The 23,601-nt window shown below is 43.5% G+C and overlaps 1 protein-coding gene across 28 annotated transcripts in view; it reads right to left on the bottom strand.

Annotated features, from left to right (window-relative positions):
• The window catches only part of col6a4a (collagen, type VI, alpha 4a), a 52,875-nt gene extending 30,996 nt beyond the window's left edge, over positions 1-21,879 (bottom strand). Inside the window, exons 1-9 of one of the 28 annotated variants that reach the window (XM_046398516.1) lie at positions 21,279-21,879; positions 21,066-21,108; positions 20,187-20,252; positions 19,994-20,069; positions 18,842-19,048; positions 17,585-17,696; positions 17,085-17,186; positions 15,347-15,465; positions 10,230-10,308 (exon numbers count right to left, since the gene is read on the bottom strand). The gene's annotated coding sequence lies outside the window, so the exon portion shown is untranslated. Of the gene's footprint in view, positions 1-10,229; positions 10,309-15,346; positions 15,612-17,084; positions 17,187-17,584; positions 17,697-17,787; positions 18,787-18,841; positions 19,049-19,993; positions 20,073-20,186; positions 20,253-20,527; positions 20,687-21,065; positions 21,109-21,278 lie in introns of those variants that run through there. The other 27 variants (XM_046398498.1, XM_046398502.1, XM_046398494.1 and 24 more) reach the window with 27 other exon arrangements.
• Between the last annotated feature and the right edge of the window lie 1,722 nt (positions 21,880-23,601).

A 23,601-nucleotide genomic window follows, 5' to 3' on the forward strand; every position in this document is an offset into this window, starting at 1 on the left:
CAACACAACACAAAGACCACCATAAATGTGAAGAATCTGTTTCCCATCTGGAAGGCACTCAGTTCCCGCAGGGGGGGACATGTTGGCTCCAACAAAACATGTTACAATTGACTCCATGCACTTACAGACGTGAAAACAGAACACACCCACCATGACTCTGCATTACTGAACCTCAAAACTTTTGGATGTTCCCAAGAATAAAAACACGTCAAAGCTGCGGTGTGCTGAGCCATTCTGAGGAATCCTGCACTGAAACCTTTGATGTGTGCGCCAAAGTATTAGTGTGAACATTAGCATGGCTGGCTCAGCGTGACACATGACAATGTTTGGTGGTGGAAGAAATAAAGGAGTAAAAATAGTAATATCTCAACCTACAAAGTACTCCATTACAATGAAAGTCTTTTTAAAAGGTAAAACATTTAGTAAACATATTTAGTAATCCTTAAGGTACCCCTGATGATACAAACTACCAAACAGCTTGATGTGTCGACAACTAGACACCCAGAGATTAAAGGGTCAAGTAAAAGAATAAAGATGAACCCTTTAAATCCGCATTTTATCAACAAAAAACAAAATAATGAAGCTCATTTTAAAAATCACATTTATTTATTGGACATTTATTCCACTATGCACCTTATGTTGTCTGGCACAGTTAACCTGCACTTTATAACTCATTTCTGAGTAACAATGTGTTTACATGTGTTTACACTGTGGCTCTTTAGCCTCTGGTTTTACACACACAGTCAGTCTGGTCCACCTGCTTTCTCTGCACTCTACTGTACTTTATGTAGCATATGTTAGTTTATTTAGTATGTTTAGTCTATTTTCCCCACTAACAGTTAGGCCTTGTTTTGTTGTTTGTTTGCTTACTTTTTGACTAACCTACACTGCTGTAACGGGCTACTGGATGTTTGAATTTCCCTCAAGATCAATAAAGTATCTATCTATCTATCTATCTATCTATCTATCTATTTATCTATTTTAAACCGTACATGATTTAATTTACACATTAATCAGGATATTTTGACATGCATTTGAGAAATATTTTCAGTAGCAAACAAATGATTAAGAGTAAATTAACAGTTATTTTTGTTTTTTATTTGTAGTTTCTGCCTTAAAAGGACTTTCATTTTTCAGTTTTTAAAGGTTAAATGGGCCTTTTATTTAACATATAGTCTAATCGAATATAATAACAAGAAGCCAGGAACAAAAGAAACAAGCATCTGTTAGTGTTCGACCGCTAGCATTAGTGAACTGATTGCCCCACAGCTGCCCCAACAGTAACACCACTGAGAAACTCACTGCTTACAAGTCAGGGTCCAACACAGAAATACGAGCCCCCACTCCATCTACAATCAGACCCTCCCAGAGTTTTCCAAAGCTGACAGTCAAGACCTGGCAGCCTTGTAACCGTTGAGGGGTGGACGCTGTATAAAGTGGGCGGCTTCTGCAGCATAATTACTGAAATTACATGTCACCACATTGCACGCTGACATGAACTCATCTCATTCAAGCGACACCCTAACCCTGCAGCAGTGGGATTAAAGCGAATAAATCATCAAGTGCATATTGCATAGAAGTCAATCTAGTCTGTGTTACAGCACAGAAAATAAATCAGCTCAGGACGCAGGGGACAGACAAACCTCACGCCCGGACTGCGTGTGCCCTGCAGGCATCTCGCTGACAAGAAAATAAGATAAATAATAATAATAAATTAAAAACTTTCAATTATACGTCTGTGTCAGAAAGGGCAGATGACGTAAAACCCGGATCGGTCGAGGCCCGGGTTAACAACAACCGCCATCGGCACTGTTGGCCTACGGGATACCGGTGGAAACTGAGCTACTGTTGGTGGAAGAAGGAGAGCAGGAAGGCGCTCCCGTAGGCAGAGAGAGAAGAGGAAAGGCAAGAGTTTAGGAATGAAAGGAGGGACTCTGAATGTTGGCATGACGACAGGAAAAGGCAGAGAGACGGCAGATATGATGCAGAGGAGGAAAGTTGATATTCTGTGTGTCCAGGAGGTATGGAAATATGTGGAAGAGATGGCAGTGGAGTTTTAACTGCTTTGTTTAACAAGATCTTAGAGAGTGAGAGGACGTCTGAGGAAGGGAGGAGGAGTGTTTTGGTGCCGGTTTTCAAGAACAAAAGAGATGTGCAGAGGAAACTACAGAGGTATCAAGCTGATGAGCCAAACAATGAAGGTGTGGGAAAGAGTAGTGGAAGCTCACTTAAGGGGTGAAGTGAGCCTTTGTGAGCAGCAGTATGGTTTCATGCTGAGAAAGAGAAAGAGCAAAATCTGCCTTGAGAATGCTGATGGAAAAGTACAGAGAAGGTCAGAAGGAGCTGCACTGTGTCTTTGTAGATCCAGAGAAAGTGTATGACAGGGGGCCAAGAGAGGAGCTGTGATGTTGTATGAGGTAGTCTGGACTGGCAGAGAAGTATGTGAGAGTGGTGCAGGATATGTATGAAAGTAGTAAGACAGAATGTCCCCTCAGGGATAAATAAAGGAATTCTGATTCTGAAAAGAGTACAGCAGTACTCAGCAGTGAACAGCAGTGAGACCAGCGATGTTGTATGGTTTAGAGACTGTGGCTTTGAGGAAAAGACACGAGGAAGAGCTGGAGGGAGCAGCACTGAAGATGTTGAGGTTTTCTTTGGGCACGCCATAAGGATGGACAGGATCAGGAATGAGGACATTAGAGGGACAGCTCATGTGAGATGTTTCAGAGATAATGTCAGAGAGGCCAGGTTCAGATGGTCTGGACATGCTGCCAGGCAGGAGGTCCAGAGGAAGAGGACACAGAGGACAGGGCGAGACGGAAGCAGATGATTCGCTGTGGCGACCCCTGAAGGGAACAGCCAAAGGGAAAAGAGGAAGATTTCTTTTCCCATTGATTTCAAGTGTTATATTGGATGAACTACAGCTTCAAACATTTGACTGATTCTCATGTATGCAAAAGTAATTAAGAAAGGGGGATGAGCAAAGAAAAGGGACGAATCCTCCCACGCCCCCCAGACTCAGGCTTGCATTCTTCACTTGTTCATTTAGAGAGCTGAGTGAGGAGGAACAAATCGTTTTTGCAATTTAATAATTGCCAAATTTAATAACTCACTCAATGTGGTGACGTTCCCCGTTTCCTTCCAGGCTTCATCTGAATTCCAGAGAACTCGACTGCTCCGGCAGCCAAACGAGCAGCCGGGAGACTAAAAGTGTTCTTATGTGCGCCATCCGACTCCGCTTTCTGCCTAATCGCACCGTTTCCTGCCATCTGTGGACACTTTCCGACCACATCACAGCTCAAACGAACGGGAAACTATTTTGAATATCGTTGATGCTGCTGCAGCTCAGCATGTCATCTCGCTGGTGTACAGAACAGAACAACAGACAGAGGAGCTTCCTGCTGCTCCACACCACCTCTTTTCCTTTCTCCACAAACTCAGATCATCATACAAGGAGGAACAAGAGTCCCATTAACATATATCAGGACATATTAGCATTTAAAATATCTGTGATGTGCTTGTGTGAGAAACACATCTGCAGTCAGCGAGAGGCACAGATGTTACACCACAACCAGCTGGCAAACATCTTTAAAACTGAGCCCAGACAACACTGGATTTATGAGGAAGCCGCAGAGATTTCAGAGATACAAAAGCCTGACACCAAAACAATACATCAGCAGACTGTAGTTAAGAGTTAAAAACTAAAAGCAAATCTATCAGACTTAACCTGAAGCCTGCATTAGCTGCACTATGAGCTGAATTCTTCTCTTTATAAACTCTCATACATTAAATCAAAATCCAGCAATAGAAAAGTAGTCAGAAAACAAATTTTAGAAGTTTTTCCCACCTTTAGTCATTTACTACAAACCAGGAAGGTTTATGCCATAACTACATTTATTCGACTGAACAAAGTACACTAAGTGTGTTGGAAACATGTTTTGGCTTGTGCCTCTTCTTCACTCTGCATCTGCTCCTTTCTCCTCTCTGCATTTGCACTAAATTTTATCGCCACCGTCATCATCATCATCCCGCCTGGTTCCATGGAAATAAGAAGGGAGTTGGAAGCAAATGCTGCCAGTTTCAGGCTCCCCAGTATGTGGCTGCCGGGTTAAAACTACAATGACTTAAGGATTCAAAGAAACTGAGCTGAGATTCTTTTCCAAAGTGGATTTTCATGAAAAATGAAACTGCTGTCTCTCCTCCAGGCCTCAGCATGTGAAAGCAGTTCAGTTAAAGAGACGATAACCAGCACTCTGTGTGTGCGTGCATGTGTCTCCTTTCATGTGTGCTTCCATCTGGGCATGTACGCACGAGTGTGTGCATGTATCAACATGTGTGCACGGTCACCCGACCCCCACAAACACGTTTCACTCCTGTGTTTAATCACCTGCCAAATGGCTGAGGCCCCGTGAGCAGAGGAAATGGGCTTCACTGTAATGTGAAGCATGTGAAGGTAATCACAGCAGACCTCTCCAGTGACAGGCTGATTGAGAGGAGGGTCACTTCATAGATTACCCATCAAACCTATTTACATGACCTTTCCGCTTTGCCAAAAAAGTATTTATTGAGTCAGAGGTTTGAACAGCTCTTTCCGGTTCAGCTGTGTAGACGGAATGTTTGGTGTTAAACAACGAGAGGCCTCGTTGTTTAGAGCACCAGTCCAAACTGAAGGACTGAGCAGAGAGTGATGGACAATGTGAAGGTTCTCTGGGGGTCGGCTGAAGGCCAGTATCTGTCCTCCAAGGAGAACTATTCAGACAGGCTGGAAATGGTGAAAAGCTCCCCTCAGAAGCTCGGACAGGGAGGTGTGCATCACCCAGAGTCGGCATGAAACGGACCATCCTGACAGTCTGACTGCACAGGTGTGGACAGGTGTGAAAACAGGCAGCACTCGTGTGTTTCACATTCCTGCCTCCGGCTTTCTTTCATTCCTAAACTGGACAAATTGACTTGTGTGAGAGACAATCATTCCTCCATGTTAGGTGGGTGGAGGTAGCTGCACCTCAGAGGATAACAGAAAGAGATCTGGTTGTCTCAGCAGCAGCGGTGCTAACAATAATCCTGCTCAGAAACGCTGGGAGGAAAAGCTGTCTGTTCCCAATTTGAGTGCTTTGTAACGATGCTTTACCCACACTGCCCTTTTGTTTTAATTTCTTTAGCTTCAAATATTGTCCTGACTCTCAGTGATCTCTGCCTCTCATGCTGAGTTCATCCTGCCACAACGCAGCATGAGGAAAAATAATGAAATAGTGAATCAGGTCCAGCTGATGTTGGTTCTGAAGTTGAAGGTGTCATCTGCAGTCTGTCCACATTTTCCTGCATGGGGTCTGCAGATATGGGCTGAAATGATGAAGCCTCTTTCTTTCTTTCTTTTCTTTGTTCACACTGATCATTAAAAGGACCAGCAGGTCAGGTTTTTGCTCTCTCATCAAAGGTGTTACATTTGTGGGGCTTCAATTAACAGCTCATTCAGGATGATGTTCAACCTTGAAGACATGTTGGTCATCATAATGCGGTAGTCGTTTCAGATGCAGACCAGGAAGGTTAGGTGGTTCTGGCTGCCATCATTAATTACGCTGCCACTCAAGGCTGCAGTTTCTCTGCTTTCTCAGCCAACCGATAGTACACATCTGTTTGGCTTTTAGTTATTTCTAAATTTTATTGCAGGTGGTGAAAGCTGAAGACAAACGAGTGGTTCAGACTTGACTAAACCCTACCAAGCTTAAACCTTAGCTTCAAATCAAAAAATGGTATTCAGGACAGCCGTACATTTCAGAAACACGATTATCCAATCTGATTATGCTGCCGTTAGCGCTAAATTTTTAGCTGCTCGTCACAAGCTAAACCCAGAAAACCAAGAGCTTTGGAGAACATTTGTTTGGGGGTTGGGATCCACAGAATGTGTCAAACCTCAGTAGACATGCGGTGATTTAAAGGATAATAAAACAGAAAAAAATATATTTGTGTTGCACAATGTTAATTTTTTTCAGACCTTCCTTTAATCTTTGCCTTTTCCCCATGTGACACTAAACAAGAAAAAGACAAACATAAATCTGACTGAACTGGTCATAGCCTGTAGACACACTGTAAGCCACACAAGCAGATACTGCTTGGTGTTCAGAAATCATGAGCCAAGCATTTTGGGAAACGAGTGAATCCAGCTTCTGACCGAGGGGTGACAGGACATTGATGCTGGTATTCAATTACCAGCATCAATCTTCCTAAAACTGTAAACAGGATTTTTCTTCCAGCTAAACTCATCCCTGCAGAGGAGAAGGCAGGACTGTGGTGAGCTCAGACTGCTGCTTTACAGGGATTACCTGCACAGCTGGCTCCAGTTTGACTGATCTAATACTTGGCTAAAATCAAGTTCTACTTTAAGCTGTAAGCTTGTGCTCTAAAAGAACACAACAGTTGTGCTGTTAAAAAATTCACAAACTAGAAAAACATATAAAAGAGGCCAATAACTGTCAGAGCTCACAGCTGCTCTCGCCGTGTTTGTCATGAGCTGTCGGCACAGACCCACCAAGAGGCAGATCGGACCAGATCCTCGGCAGCTCCCCAATTAGGACTGAGGAGGCCCAGATTACTGAGACCTCAACAGCTCACATCTTGAGAGCACATGTTTGAGCGGCTGCATGTCTGTGATAGTAAAGCATGTCTGAGCACATTCATGTGTGTACAGACGAAAAGTTTGGACGACCCTGCTGTCAACATGTTCCTCCATTTGGGCAATTTGCATTTAAAGTTGATTCTGAATCAATGATTGCACAGTTTGACTTGCAAAGCGTGGATGTCCTCACCTGAAGAGTCAAACCGTTTCTCTGAGGCACACCAACGCCAGCAACAACTTATTCCAACAGCGTCCATCACACGTGCAGTTAAGCTATCCTGGTTTGGCTCCATCACTTCCAGTGAAGGAAACTCTTAACGTAACAGCCACCAGAGGTGTTTCAGACAACAGCACCAACAGTTTGTCTCTTTGCTGTTTGCTGTCTCTTTGCTCAGCCCCATCCAGCACTTTTGGGATTGTAAATAAAACATGGCGGCACCACCCACGACGAAGGAAGACTGCACTGCTTCTGGCCGTGTTGGTGAAATCTCTATCAGCTAGTGGTGCAAACTTCTAGTAAACCTCCGTTTCATTTTGCACCATTTTTAACCGGTGGTAGAGAAGATGGAATTTGTTTTTCCATTGGGGAGTTGAGGGACATTTCAATTTATGCCCATGAAAACCAACGCTACTGATTAACTTCTGTCACTGTTTCACAAACTGCCGTGAGATTGTGCTGATCAAGCACAAACGTCAAAAGGTTCACTTCTTCAAGCTTTCATTAAATTTCTATATTTTTTATAAATTTTGTAGCTTTCTTTGGCCAATGGCACAGTAAACTAAACAGCTTTCAAGACGATGAGTACTGTCCACTGTTTCTGAGAGAATAATAAGCAGAATAATTGATATTGTGAGTGTCCACATACATTTGGCTATACAGTGAGTTGAGAGAGACTGGACATGCATAGATGTAACTTTTTGTGGGTTTTATTTTGGGTGTTATTTTTCTTCAGCAGGTCAAGCAGGAGTGGCCAGGTGGAGAGATCAAAGCTGATCTGAGAGCAGCAACACAGACGTCAGAGAGAGTGACAATCAGTCTATACCGTGTTTTAAACACTACCACATGTCGGCTCTGTTTCAATGTTTGAAAAAAAAAAAAAACAAAACAAAACACAGCACTCCCAAACCCCGGCTGCACCGTCATACTCCAAGGACACCCAGGCTCTTCCGGGCCCCTGGATGAGGCCCCCGGTGCTTTACGTTACACAACACCAGAGCTGTGGATATTTTTCTCTCTCCTGTGATTTACTGTTGGTGATTACACTGTTTGAAAGGCAGATGTTTGTGCTGTGGCTAATCTAAACAGAGGAACTACTTATTTCAACCTATGGAGTCCGTGTTTGGAGCAGCGCTGATAGAAAACAGTCATGACTACACGCTGAGAACCAGACCCCAGTTTGAGAAGTGCACGCCATTGAACAGGCAGAGATGTGCCTTCGCTGAGGAGGGTTTACAGTGAAGTATTGACAGGAAAATAGAACTTTATGAAATTCAAATTAACCCTTGTGTGTGAATTAGTAAACAAAAACAAGCCCTTAGTCCATAAAATGCATTTTAGGAACGTCACAACGGGTGCCAAACAGGCAGCAAAGAGTGAACACAGAGTTGGTATCGCTGATTTAGCACTAGCAGTAAGCTAACAGCTGCGTCTAAAGTGCAGAAAAGCCATGAGGACACTCATACTTCACCCAAATCAGAGACGAGCACTGAGGAATACTTGGACTTGGTTTGTATCGTCTTCAATGAAAGGAAAGTCACACCGTCTGCAACTTGACACACGGTTTTCTCATGACAACATCTTTCTGACCTTCTTCGCCATCAGTCACATCGGTCTTCATTAAATGTCACGTATCGGGGCTACTCCTTAGTGTCAACAACTCGCCATCATTTCTAGATAACAAACTGTTTTGTGTAGTTTTGTACATTTCATATGTATTGAAACCAATTCAGATGAAATGTACATGCCGTACCTGCATGCAACACGTACGTGTAGCTGACTTTACAGGACGCGAGGGGACGACGTGGGCGAGTCACCTGGAACCTGGAGTTCGAGACCACTTTAACGAACAAAGCTGCTCACTTAGGAGTCAGACGTACTGGTGATCGCAAATAATCTGACGTGTGTGTCAGAAAGAGAAGTAACTAGTTTAGAGACCCAACCATCTGTTAACAACTGTTCAACTGAGGCCGGTCAGCATGGCTGCCAGACCCCATGAAACCCATCAACAGAGAGCCACACTCCATCCAGCTAAAGCAGCCCTGTCCTGTTCAAAAAGTTCAGGTCTGCCACGCTGAGTGAATTTTATTACACTTAAGGTGGTTTTAAAAAACAAAGAAAAATTATTTACATAGCTTGAAAAGCTTTTAAAAGTCAACAAACTGTATAAAAAAAAACAGTTATCTGCTCAGCTCTGAGAGAATCTCCTCCAATCAGACGAGTGAAATGAACCAGCGGACCTCATTAGCATGTTCTCTCATTCAGACTCGCAGAAGAAGGAAACAGGCCAAAGGATTGATGATTGGAAATTCTTGTGGTTTGCCAGAGTTAACAGCAGGCACCTCTGGGGTTTCTGCAGAATCTGATAATGTTCGTCGCCACAGGAAACAAGCAGAATGAGTTATGGTGTGCTGTTAATGCAGACTCTGTTGGATACAGCCACAGCAGAAAGGAACGACGTCATGTCAGGTTGCAGAAACACCAGCAGGGTTTCAACATATCGTATCATATATCATATCTGTAGCTGTTTATGATTTCGCTTCCAAAGTAAAGATGATTTAAAGTTGAAAGAGTTGCACAATCTTAGCAACAAGAAACAAGAGCATCAACACCAGTTCTCCACGCACACACCAAATGCTTTAACGGCAGGTGATTAGAGCCCTTTCTGGACTCTCACACTTCAACCTGTACATGTAAGAGACCCGATGAGAAGGAGGGGACACGAGGACACGCACAGCTAATGACCAATTTATCATTTAAGGCATCTGTGAGGCAAAAACACCAAACTTATTTCCTGCTTTTCTCTGTTTCACATCAGGGTAATGAGAATCTTTGGGTTTTCACAGAAGAATGATGAAAAAGGACAGAGAATCTACACTCAGACCGACAGGTATCTGCAGGAAATTCCTCATTAAGGATTTCCTCAACAGATGAAGAAAGCTGGAACGTTCTGAAGAAAGTTGGAGCTAATTTCGTAATTACTTTTGGTCATCTCACAGTCCCATCAACTGTTCATAAAACAGGCAAATCAATCCAACAACTCCGGCTTGACTGACGACCAACATCAGCTTCACTTACAAATTATACTCCACCACAGGCTCTTAAAAACCCACAAAACTCACCGAGGAGCCGTAACTGTAGGACTCAGTCCCTCTCAGGCAAGATGAAAGCACAAAAGAACAAGAAAAGTGCCTGAAGTGACATTTTCAGTAAACACAGCAGGCTTTATGGCTGATTCCAAGTGTTGAATGCCTGTTTAGTTACACAGTGAAAGTCTGCTGTAGTGACGAATCTGCCAAAGAACAACTGCAGAAAGCAGCAGAGGTGGGAAGAGAAACCAAACAACCGTCTGGCCTCAGCACTGTGTGTCAGTGATAGACGGAGGTGATAATGTGATACCTGGTGCAGATTCAGATTCAGATGGAGCTTCGTCTCGCTCAGAGACACTTCAGCAGGAGGCTCAGAGAGTCTGAAGGTCCTGAAGGAGAGAGGAGAGACGTGAAGCAAAAAACCGCAATAACTGCAATAACATGACTAACGGGCCCTCTGGGGCAGCTAACGGCCACCTGTGTCAGTACTGCAGGGCTGTTACCCGTCTCAGAAAGTCTCCGTTACACCCAGTCAATACTGCAGTACTGCTCCTTGTGTTTATATTTGTTTGGTGTGTCCTTGTTTATTTGGAAACTAAACTGTACTCCGTACTCTGGCTGTGATTTACAGATGGGATACAGACTGCAAGAAATAAAGAAATGATCTCTCCAAAAAGCACCTGAAGTACTGTAAGGGTACTTATGGGTACTACTATGAGCAGTACTATCACTGTAACTGTTACGACTGCTGCTTCTCAAACTATCAATACTTCTACTGCTGCTGCTGTTTCTGCCTCCATTATGTTGTAGTTTTTGAAAGCCTTTGAAGACAGTGACTGAGTGTTTTTCCATCACACGGCGTCTTTTCATGGAGCTTCTGTACTGATCACCAGTCTGAGATGTGTATACAGAACCAAAGTGCCTTCCTGATCTGAGGCGAAGGTCCACCCAGAGACAGATAAACAGGAAATAATACATCTGTGAGTGTGTGTGTGTGTGTGTTTGTGTGTGGTCTGCTGTTGACATTTGACTCAGCATTTGGTCTGTACAGTTCACAGTGTGTATGAAAACTCCCATCACACCTGCTCAGCTGATCTCAGGTCTGACATGATGAAACTCTTGGACCTTCGAGGAGCATTTCATATTGGATTTTTGAAATTTAGTGTAAATTAATTCTGTGAGTTCAATTGCATCAATTCCAGTCAAACAAACATTCAAAGTCAAGCTCTGACATTTTGGTGAAAGAGCGAGAAGTTTCTAAGAAGTTCAGATGGGGATCAGTTTCATTTCTGTCGCGGGATGTTGTGGCTTCACTGTTGTCCAGGGGGAAGAAGTGGAGCTGCGTCGGCCATCTTTGAATGCATCAGCACTGATGATGAAGACTTGGCTGTGGCTCATAGCCATCTATCTGTGGGACATGTTAATTACTGAACTTTAGAGCCGTTTGCATCTTTGGATTTTTGAACTCAGGACAGCCAGGCTCATTTCTACTTCCTGTCCTTATGCTAAGCTAGACTAACCACACCCTGACCTTGCCTCTGGTCCCTCCATCAGGACAAATTTAGAGTCCTCAGAGTCAGAGCCTCAGAGTCTCCCAAACTAAACAGGTTCCTGCTCATTTTAAGTGAGACAAATTAAGGTTTTCTGATTAGAGGGTTGAGGTTATTTTAATTTTTGTGGTCTCAATTAAAAACAAACTACTCTGTCTGCTAGCAAGAAAGTCTGATGCTTTGTTGACCCAACCGTCCTCCACGTCTTCCTCCATAGGAGAGCCGTAACTCATTCGGCTTCTGCAGTCAATTGAACAAGCAACCACTGCTGTCATTGTTGTCCAAGACATTCTGAAACTTTACTGGCAGCCTTGTTTTGACACACACTTAAGTGTTGAGACCGTTTCAACAGTCGTGAAGGGAAACACTCTGGATGGCCAGGGAAGCAGGACACGGACCAGAACGCTCTGCTGCGAAGACATGACATAAGCTTGACTCTCATTTTGTGTCAACAGTCACGTTGGCTCTCACAGTCATCATCGCAGTAATTTCGGGTTCAGGCTGGATGACATCAGACGACATTTGACGAATTCCACACCATATTGGTGACCCTGACCAATAGGAGCTCTGCAACACAACACAGTCACAGACACACACACAGCTTCAGATGCCTTGTCTACACTCATGTCGGTCCCTAGCTCCTCCTTCCTCATGACATCACACATGTGGTTAAAGACAGAGAGCTATGATTGGTCAGAGACCAATGTGCATGAACAAAATCTGATATGGTGACCATGTGAAAAGTGAAGAAGAAAGTCTGAACCAGACAGAAACCAGACGGAGGCTCCTGAAAGTTCTGAGGAACGACAGAAGCACAATCAGTTGAAGGAGGTGGAAGGAAAATCAGGCCCCAAAGAACAACATCACAACAACACACAACAAATCTCCAGAGAATCTAAAGAGAACATGAAGAGAATCTCCAGAGAACGTGGAAGTATTCGCATCCTGAAACAGTCCTGATCCTAATCTGAGCATCCTGCCTCTGCTGACTCGCCCAGCTAATGACTGTACATTTAGAAATGTAAACTCTGACCAAAAAAGGCTTCGCTCCCTCTGTCTGACACACACACACACTTGCACACAGCAGATCTATGATATACAGAGGATAAAAGTAATGTAAACCTGAGCAGAATAAGGATTTGAACCATGAAATGTCCTCCTCACGGTTAAGCCATGTTCACATTATCACAGGTTAACAGCTGTTGTGTTCTCCAGATGTGGTGGGCTGTGCTGATACACGGTGTGCGGTCATTTTAGCCCCAAACACAATCTTTTCCAAAACCTAAGCAAGTAGTTTTGGTGCCTAAACCTTCCCAAACCTCAACTGCAACTCATATTACTAAGACGAACAAAACACAAACTTTGAAAAGCATAAAACGTCCTGTAAAGTGAAATTTAAACACCACCCCGTGAGATCACATCATACCGCCACATGAACGTATGCTACAGGATGTGCTGTAGTGGCGTCAACATGCAGCCAGGCGATCAGGACAATTCTACACCTTAACTGAGCGAGAGGAAGCCGCAACAGCGTTTGTGATTTACGAGACAGAAGTTTTTGAATCAAAGGAAAAATATCCATCTGCACCTTTCTGTCTTTGTTTGTCCACTTTTAGTCAGGAATCCACACAGCTTTATGCAGGTGTCTCCAGGAAGAAGAAGAAGAAGAAGAAGAAGAAGACAGTAGAAGACGTAGAAATAGAGATGTTAGAGTGACAGGCTGTACAGGAGTGATTTAACACCAGCAGATGCTGTGCAGATGAAGGAAGGATGATACCTTCAATAAATCACACCAGCATGCTTCCACGAACAAATAACTTTCAGAGTCGACCCACAGAGACACACAACAAGACACCACTGACGACTGAAGAGCTGCTGCTGTGACCCAGACTTTAATTCCTGTTTGTTTTACTTCTACTTGTTAACACGATGCGGGTACACAGACGTCCTCAGCAGGCCGTATTGATCCTGACTAGATTACATTATTAACTGGTACATTCACTGCACTTAGTTGAGATCACTGCTGAGGAGCACAGAGTGTGAAGTGCAGGAGCAGGTACTACTCAGTATTACTTCATGTACTGAAGACGGTGGACCTTCTGTTCAAGTGAAAGTTTGAAAAGTTGGATATGATGACATGATGAGAAGGGTGTACGGTGAATTCAGTCTGCAGCAGATCATTCAGTTACATTAAGCAGAGCCACTTGAAGTATGGAAGCTCATTTAGGACAAAAATATTGAGTGAGTTCAAAGCATCTCACATGTCCTTCTGAAGGAAGAAGGGACAGCGAATTTATCGCACATGAAAGTTTCAAATGTAAACAAAATTTCCACACCTCACATGTGACAAATGTGAACTGTACTTTGTTGTTACACTCACCATTTGCCGGTATGTTTGTAAAACTGACCGACTACCAATTTCAGACAGAAAAATGTGATTTTAAAAGAGTGGAGATCTGGACGTACAGTGTGTCAGGTGATGCCACGTTAATATGTTCAGAAACACACCAGACAGCATGAAAATGGACACGCACGAGGGAAACTGATTATTATATGATAAAGTTAGAACTGAAGTAGTATCACTTTAGACGTGTTTTAATTTTCAGTTTATTTACTTTCAATCAACTATTTATTTATTATTAACTCATTACGGCTCTAAACTAAATCAGAAAAACTTTGGAATCTGTTTGCTCTGCGAGCCTCCAAACAGACTGTCATGACGGTCACAGTTTTGCCATAAATGAACTTCCATACTTTCTGGCTCTGACTTTATGGTTGTGGGCCTCTGAGAAATATTTCTCAGCAGCATTTCTCATGCAGCCCAACAAAGTGAAACAGCTTCACAGTAAATCAGCATCGCAGCGTTCAAAGGCTGCTGGGGCCTCCATGTGTTTTACATTCAGAGCAGCATCATGTGGACTGAACACTTCAGACTGAGGCTCCGCAAACCAAAGAGGATGAGGGCAACATCACACACATCCTCTCATTCTTAAAGGAGCAATCTGGTGGGGTTTTTTCCGATCATACTGTGGTATTGTTATGGGTCATTTTTTCTTTAAAAAACTGCAGTAAGTGGCATAAGTATACAGATGATACAATAGTTAAAATAAATATGCAGTTATTCTGATAATCCATTAATCATTTGTAAAAAATCAGTCGTAGCTTTGCAGGGTCTCAGATGGGAGGATGTGCTGCTTTTCTTCATCATGATCTAAAGTGAACATCTTTAAATTTTGGACTGCTGGTCCAATTGAACACAACATTTCACACATCCATTCTGGAAAGTCATGAGGGTCATTTTACGTTATTTTAGCCTAAAGCATGGAAAAACAGCAGAATGGTCCTTTAGTTCCAGTAACCAGCAGTGTAAATGTAGCTTATTTTTACAGCGTGAACCCAAAAATAATCCTGAACGCCAACGGCATACAGAAAAGTTAACAGCAGGATGCAGAAAATCATTAATGTCGCTGCTTTCAGAGCTTAAAAAACTCTTCTGTTCAACATCATGTTCAGCATCATGATATTTTATATTGAAGTACCACGAACATCCCGAGTAGAGCAAATAATACATGTATAACATTATTTAGACACATTTCTGTACCTTAAAAGGACAAAGAGTGCATTAATGGTCCCGTGACAAACAGACTCTAACAGGCTGAAATCTGCACAACACAACACATCTGAATCTCTTCTTACATTAATGACCCCCCACAAAAAATTTAATTAAAGCAGATGTGAGCCATTAAATCAAGGCCTGCAGAAGTGAAGGTGAGTCAGGTAACAAACACAAAGCTCTCTGCTCCTCTTCCAGAACAAACTCTAACAACATGTTCTAATAACATGTTCCATTCATGCACAGGAGTGAAGAGTCACTTACAGACCTGCTGCTCTGCGTCCTCTGCACACTGAACACACGAGTCCTGCAGCCATGTAAGGAGGTGCAGGCTTGTTCCTGAGCGAGACCCCTCCCAGCCGTCCACCCCTCCCATCGATCTGCTGCAGAGGTGGAGGGAACTCGTCCTTACTCATGTCTCAGTTCCACAGAACTACAGACAATTGTGTCCTGAATGAACTTTGGCCCATGGCATGAAGAAATCTGCTGTTTGAAAGGTTATTTCAGTAGAAACCAAGATTTATCTTAAAATCTGGTTTGTGTGTCTCCATCCGCCCACACCTTTCCAACACTGGACATGAGGGAGGAGACCAACCATCAGACATTCACACACTCATCATGCCATGATTGGTCATCTGTGTGTGGGTGAGAAAGGAGCCACAATCTTTTATCAGTTTTTACACGACTGCCTCAGCTTTGGAGGAAATTTAAAACAAAACAAAACAAATATCAGCCCTTTTCTCCTCATCCCCCTGCTGAGGGAAAGTCAGGTGAAGTTTCTCAGTCCACATCGGAGCTTCCAAAGATGCTATTTACACCCCTTTTTAAGATGAACTCTTCGCTGTAGCCGCTAAGCTAAAAGCCCGAACACGCATTCGCACCTGCTGGGCGAGACAGAACCTGCAGTGTCTGCACACCTCAGTGTTCACCGGCTGCAAAGTGTTGCTGTCCTGATGATCCGGCTAGCTCTTGCTGATTTTCATAAAAGACTGACAGGCAGAGACAGGACAAACATGAAGAGGCTTTTGACTTCATGTTATGAGAAAGAGAAGAGGCTGCGGACCACGACTCTCCTTTTCTGGCAGAGTTTGAACGAACACCAGACAGAAGAAGCTGTGAGGTAAGCGTCATTGTCCTCAACAGCAGCTCAGTGTGCGTCTCCCATGGAAAACCCTCCTCATCAGAGTAACTGGTAACCGCCAGGAGGTGTAGGTGAACCACACAACATTGCACAGAAAGCTGTTTTTGGCTTGGTTGTGGTTCTGCAGATAACGCAGACTTTAACACTGTCCAGGTCCAGACTACCTCAAACTACTCCAGCCCAGCTGTCTTTGGGCTACTGGCAGTTTCTCTTCTCTTTCCATCCACTGGCTTTTCATCTGTGCTTATCTGTTTCATTACATCCAGACCAGCGTCACAAAGTCTCAGATTGGGCATTATTTTTTCTTTTTTAAGTTACTTCCAAGCTGGGAAATTACTTCTCTGCATTTAACACACACACATGCAACATGCAGTGAAACACACAGGAGCAGTGGGCTGCATCAAGCACCTAGGGAGCATATTGGGGGTTAAGTGCCTTGCTCAAGGGCACATCAGCCAGCTAATGGGGGATGGGGACATTATCACTCCACCACACTCAAATTTTTCCTGCCCGTCCGGTGGGGGAATCGAACCAGCGACCTTCCGATCACAAGCCGATCACAACCTCTTCTCCAACCTCTAGGCCACGGCTGACCCCGAACAGACATCATCTTGGTTTTTTGGAACCAAAAACGACTATATTTGGACGAGAGAGTGGAGCTGGGGAGGACATCCTGATTGGATCTGGGCCTGAAGACATGCCATGGTAACGACTTGTCAATCACAAGGTAGCCCCGCCCTAAAGCATCCCCTGTTCCCTGACTCTAAATGGGAGCATAAGTTACACACTGAACATGACGCTCTCCTGAAGAAGACCTGAAACGAGAGACTGAGGTCACAAACACATCAGGAAACGGTTTACAACTACTCGCTGACTCAGTCCCAGAGTGTGAGGATCCAGACCCAGCAAGAAAACCAGCTTGGCACTGCGTCCCCTGCCGTCAAACTGACCCCTGGTGTCGCACTGGAAAACAGAAGGAAACCTGCTATGTAACTAACATTCACATTTATTTTTAGGTTCTATTTCGTTTGAAATGTTAAACTTATATTTCTGTCGTTTTTAAATATTCTTCTAATGCATTTGTTTTTTTCTCATGTGAAGCACTTTGAATTGTGTGGCTGAAAAGCAAATTACAAATAAAACTGAGAGGCACTTAATAGAAACTTATTTGGCAGAACTGTTTTATTTCACACTTTGACAGCTTTATATATGTGAAAGATTTACGAATTTACTGAATATGAAGAGCTGCTTCAAACTTATTTTCTTCTGCAGGCATTTTGGATGACATACTACTTCTTAAGAAGCCTGTGTGTGTGTGTGTGTGTGTGTGCGGGAGGGGCGGGGCACGGGAAGGAGTTTACATTGGCCAATGAGAACAGACGTTGTGGTCGATTTCTGCAGATTCTTCAGTGGAACAGTGTTTGTTTGACTGCTGGGGATGGAGGGAGGGGAGCTGACGGATTCTGAGGAAGACTGTAAAGAAAATATGTGAACATTTGTTATTGTGTCAGAAAACAGTACAGCAAAAGACAGGAAAAACATTTAAATTTTTTTAGCAACTGACTCTTTTGTCTCTTGTTCAGTGCAGAAGGTCAGCCTTCCACTAACTGTGAGCTCAGTCGTCAGATGATTTATTTTTGGCCCGTTGGTCCATCTCTGCAAACTGCTCTGCAAACTGTTAGCTCATTGTGCAGCTGTCATTTTGACATGAGATTATCTGTATCTGCATTCTTGGACTGGGTGTGGGAAGTGGGTGGTGCCAAAGCAGGAACTGGGCGGAGCTAAGCAGAAGTTGTTAACATCAGCCTGAAACTGCTGTGTTGATCAGAAGTTGCAGTATTTATTGCTTATTAGAAAACTCTTTACAGAAGAGCCTAAGAACTGGACTTCAGATCAATGTTTCTGAGCACAGAGTAAGAGAACAGCCCTCAGAACAAGTTCAGATACCCAACCAGTACGGATACATTTTCCATCATTACTTACTTTAACCATGTTTCCCATCAGACTGATGGGCTACCAAATCCATATTTCATCTAGCTGCTAACTAATGACTTCTCTTTCTGTCTGTTGTTGAAGAGCACAGTAAAGTCCAAATATTAGAGCTGAAGCTGAGTTGATGAACTAAGAAAATTATTAACAACCATAGCTGCTCTCTGCCTCCATTTCTAACAGCTCCATAGCACTGAAACGGCACAATTTTGCTCATTAACAAACATAAGAATATTTTATAGGCACCGAAAGTCTCCTGAGGTTCACTTATAAAACCAAAATCGCCTCTGGGAGTGAAAATCACGCAGGAGGTCAACAGATGGCGGCCAACAACTCAACTGGCTGAGTCCTCTGACTGAGGGGTGGGAGCCAATAAACTTACAGTTTAACATCGTCTCAATATAATACCTAAATAACTACTTATGTGCTCATTTGAAGTATGAAAACAAACCAAAGCTGATCATTTCCACATGTTCAGATACAGTATAAATATTCTGTGGAAGTTGTGATGCGAGCCAGTTCACCCCGAGCGCCCACAGTCCGAGTCCGAGTCCTCCTCCCCTGGTCCTCCTCCTGGAGGTGGACCAGGGGAGACTCTCAGCTGTGTGTACACAGCAGGAAACACTCACACGTCTGATATGTGGATCATCCCTGCGTCTGCTGGAGGATCAGCCAGCTGCTGCTTATCAGAGACAGACACTCGTCTTCCAGGACAAACTGAGACCATGACTGTGCAGACTGTGACACGCCTGCAGTCGCGTTGACATGGGAACAGTCTGAACAGCTATTTTCACTGACACGCACAGACATTTGTCAAGCATAAGAACTGTGTGCGACTGGGAAAACAGAAACCAACAACAAAAATTTGTGTGGTTAGTGGAGCTGCAACAGAAAAAGAAAAGAAAAGAAGGACTGAGAAGTGTGCAGAGAAAACTGAGGGTGAGAGAACTTCAGAGGAGGACGGTGGACATTAAAACAGTTACACTGCAGAGGAGGAGGTCGTATCTTTCATCCTGGACCCTGAAAGCTCACCTCAGTCATTTATCAGTTAACCTTCATCAGTTACCATTTCATGTTCCTGTCAGCAAAACATTAAGATGAATATGACTGCAGGCCTTTGCTTTCTCTCTGATGTACCGACACTCCAGGCTAATCTGCTTGCAGGTCCAAAAAGACTTTTTCCAATAAGCTTACACTGTGAAACAAGTAGCAGTTAAACAGTGGATACCATCAGCATTTGACCCTAACCCTAACCCTAACCCCTCCGGGAGACCGACTCTAACCCTGAACTGCAACCACTACTTGGCTAACCCCAACCCTGACCCAAAGGTTATGCCTTTTCCAAGTGAAGACACGACTTTTGTCAGCATTTGCACCAACTGTCTGAAATTATGTGACACAGAAACAAACTGAAATCAGTCTAAAATAAGATGCTCGCAGTAGCAATAAAACTAAGACTCGCAGAAACAACAGTGTAACCGCCGAACAGACAATTTAAAGCAGCTAATGGTGAGTTTTGGCAGCTTGTAGCAGAACATTACAGACAGGAGTCACTTTGGTCCAGCCTGCTGGGTTGCGGTTTGGTCCACTGGGACTGTTAAACAGTCAGTTTTATTAGAAACAGTCAGGCGGGTACTGTGTTCACCTCATGAGTCTGTATTCTGAATATCAACCCAGAAACCACACTGAAGGAGGCTTTTTTAGGCTCAGCATCAAAATACTGTTTATCAGCAGTCTTTCTGAATCGTCTCCTCCCCACCCAGTGACAGTGACTGACCTACCTGCCTCCTGGGAATCTCATGGCCATCACCCTGACCCACTCAGGGGTCCTCAGGTCTGCAGGTGGACTGTCACGGTCTGCTGATCACATGACATGTTTGAGCCTTCAGTGGGCTTTTCCCAATACAATGAATACATTCAACACTTAAAGCCACCAGTACAAAAAAACAGCATCAGCGCTTTTATTAGACTCACGTGTCCGACGGGTCAGCGACTCCATGGACTCGAATATTCCATCACTGGACTAAAAGGGCTGTCCTACTCAGGAGAACATTAAGCACATGCAGTACACGGTGAAACGGAAAAACAGTTTAGTGACTGGAAAATGATAACCATAAAACGCTGGTTCAGTTACTTTTAGCACCTGGTGACTCCACGATTTATACAGGAAACTAATTACTATTAATTGCAGTCGTGCTGTAAGCGGGATTTTAGAAATACTATTTAAAGAAAGTAGGCACTTACAAGAAAGAACGAAACATTAATTCTTTCCATTTTTCACGTTTTAATTTCAGCTAGTGGTTCAGTTAAATTACCTAAAAGCTTCACTTCCGTGTCCTGTCAGCACTGCTAGAGATAATATTCTGCTGATAAATACTGAATTATTCACGGGTTTTTGTTGATTCGTTTGCTCAAAAACACTTAAAACCCAGAAGGAAGTACCGCAGCAGCTCAGCTTCAGCTAACTGTAACATGCAGGGTCAGGCTCAATGACGAGCGAACAGGCGCCAAGGCCCCAGTTAGCCTGACAGGCTACTAGCTAACTAGCGCCGCCATAACACCAGAAATCTGTGGCTCTGTTCTGCGCTGTTGCTACCGGACAGCACTGTGTCACGCAGTTTTCTCAAGTCACGGTTTTGGTTAGGGCAAGCGTTTATGATGCATGAGGATAACTGGTATTTCAACACAAACACTGCGCACTTTATTTGTTAACGGTGTACAGGTTTGCGCTGTTTGCGTACCGAACTCGTCTGCGTAAGCGAGTTCATTGTGGCCAGTAGCAACAGCGCCGACTAGAAACACAGAATTCAACGGTCACAGAAAGTAGTGTTACATCTGCACATTATTTCCTACCGGTTAGCTCACCAGCCGTATCACCAAACATCGTCGTATGTACCTGTAAATGAACCGAATTTGAATGATAATAAACACAAACATTAGGAGCATAATGCCAAATGGCACTTGTACATTCTATCTGTTAGACTGTAGCACAAGTTAGCCAAACTAGCTAGTTTAGCTGCCTAAATGATGCCAGTTTGGGTCCCAGGCACTTCAAGCTAACTTTACCTCAACAGGTTAACGTCTGTAGTCCACTGTGGTGTAGACTCAGAGCAGAGACTCAAAGCCACACTACAATAAATTCTAAGTTTTAGCTGTGTCAAATTGTTCAGGAAAGTCTTCCGTCGAAGTCCAGTAGAATCATCAACAGGAGACAGGATTCTGAGCAGCAAAGACTTTAATGCCGGCATAAAAGGGAAAACCGTTCACAAAGCACACCAGGTACACATGAAGGGTCTCTTCCAAAATGACTGGTGGCTTCACATTATATACCTCAGGGTTTGGACCTTTCCACGCCGATTGTCCATCCCTTTACCACCTTTGTTTGTTTTACACCATTAGGTTTTCTCTTTTCGTCCTGGATTGGGTGGTGACCTTTGCACCATTAGGTGGGCCTGCCCTAGGTTTTCTGGGGACTTTCCACTGGCCTTATTTTGTACCTGTTTGTCTTTATTTATTTATTTTATTTGCTTCTTCAGCACAGTTTACACCATTAGTTCTCTTCTCTGAGGTGCCTTCCAGTTTCAGCCTAAGTTTCGGCTGGCACTGGACACCATTATCTCCAGGCCTCTTTCTGTGCCATTTTTTAAAAATAATTGTTTTATGCAGGATTACAATAAATGTTCTCTTTAAGCTCACAGTCATTATAATTACATTACATTGACAGTGTATGGCTACCATAGACAGCGTTTCACTACCATGAGACAGTTTCATAATTACAGTTTTACCTTCCATAGCTTACAGGCCTTTAACCAGTTGTATCATTTTTAACACAGTTGTATCTTGCTTTTCTTTCAATCTTAATGGAAACATAACATGACTACTTCATGCTATCATATCGCATTGCATACTATAACTTTAGCTCATCACCACTTACATAGAAATTATTCCACACCACATTCCGTCCCCATTGAAAACAAGTTCTTCGTCTCAGCTGTAGCAAAATATTTCTTATATTTTTTACTCATTATGGCAATTTCAACAAGTCAGTCTATATTCAGTACAAAACTCACAGTGGAATCAAATAGCATTTGGTAGCATCAGTGCAGCAGTTTGTTACTGTGAATGGGACAAGTGAAAGACTCGAAGCGCAACACGTTATTTAGCGTCCTCACTTCACTCTGTTAGCGGGTCTTCATGGCCCAGCGAAGGTCCAGGACGCAGGGATTTTGGTCTGGAGCGACAGAGAGGCCTGCACTGTCTGCAGAAACCTTTACCGGCTGTGGCAGCACGGCATTCACCGGTCACTGTTCGTAACTGATAGCGAAAAAATCAGAAAACATTTTATCTAGAAGTTGTTTTGTCTGGAATTAGGAAAATAAAATAAAATAAATGGACGCCGAAGAGGGAACATTTTCTCCATTCTTGTAGTATTGTTGAAGTGATGTGCGTGAGCACCTTTCACAGATTGTAGGCCTACCAGTGGTGGAAGAATTGCTCATATCTTTTAATTAATGCTTTTTAAAATTAAAAGTATCATCTGCAAAATATACTTAAAGTATCAAAGTCATATGATTTTAACATTATTACTCCTGACACAAAGCAATATTTCTAACATCACAGCTGGTTGAAGTGGATTTTCCCTGCTTCACAGACAGATGTGGTGGACTAATAAGTGCGTTAGACTGTTTCCCTCTGGAATGTAATGTAGTGGAAGTATAACGTACAATAAAATGGAAATACTCAAGTAAAGTTCAAGTATCTCCAAATTGGACTTTAGTGCAGTATTTGATGAAGTGCTTAGTTACACCTGGCTGCGCTCAGATTTGAAGATGATGATATGCCGCCCCCTTGTGGCACAAAGACAGAACTGCTCGTCTCTGCTGTGGGACGCAGACTACTTCGGTCACACACAGCTTCACGTACTGATCCGGACGGCACAGTCCTCAAACACAAGCACAGTGAATCACCAGTAACACCGCTTTATCCATCAGGGTCGCGGGCGGGACTGGAGCCCATCTCAGCTGACAGGTTCACACACGCACGCACACACACACACACACACACACACACACGCCTCTGGGCAAAGCAGAGCAGCCAGTTAACCTGATGTGGGAGGAAGCCGGAGAACCCGGAGAAAACCCACGCAGGCACAGGGAGAACATGCACAGAAGGACCCAGACCAGGACTCGAACCTGAAACCCTCTTGCTGTGAGGAGACAGAGCGAACCACCGCACCAGTTATACACAGCTGAACAGGTTTGAATGAAGAGACAAAGAGTCGTGTCTTTGCTTTTGTCAAGATGTTTTTGTCCTTGCCAGAGTGTCCCTGCAGGGTCGTTTTGTGGACAGTGAATCTGTTTCATACTGACAGACAATGCTTGGGCTTTGG

Source organism: Scatophagus argus, chromosome 9 (genome assembly GCF_020382885.2).
Source record: "Scatophagus argus isolate fScaArg1 chromosome 9, fScaArg1.pri, whole genome shotgun sequence".
Lineage (NCBI taxonomy): Eukaryota > Metazoa > Chordata > Actinopteri > Scatophagidae > Scatophagus > Scatophagus argus.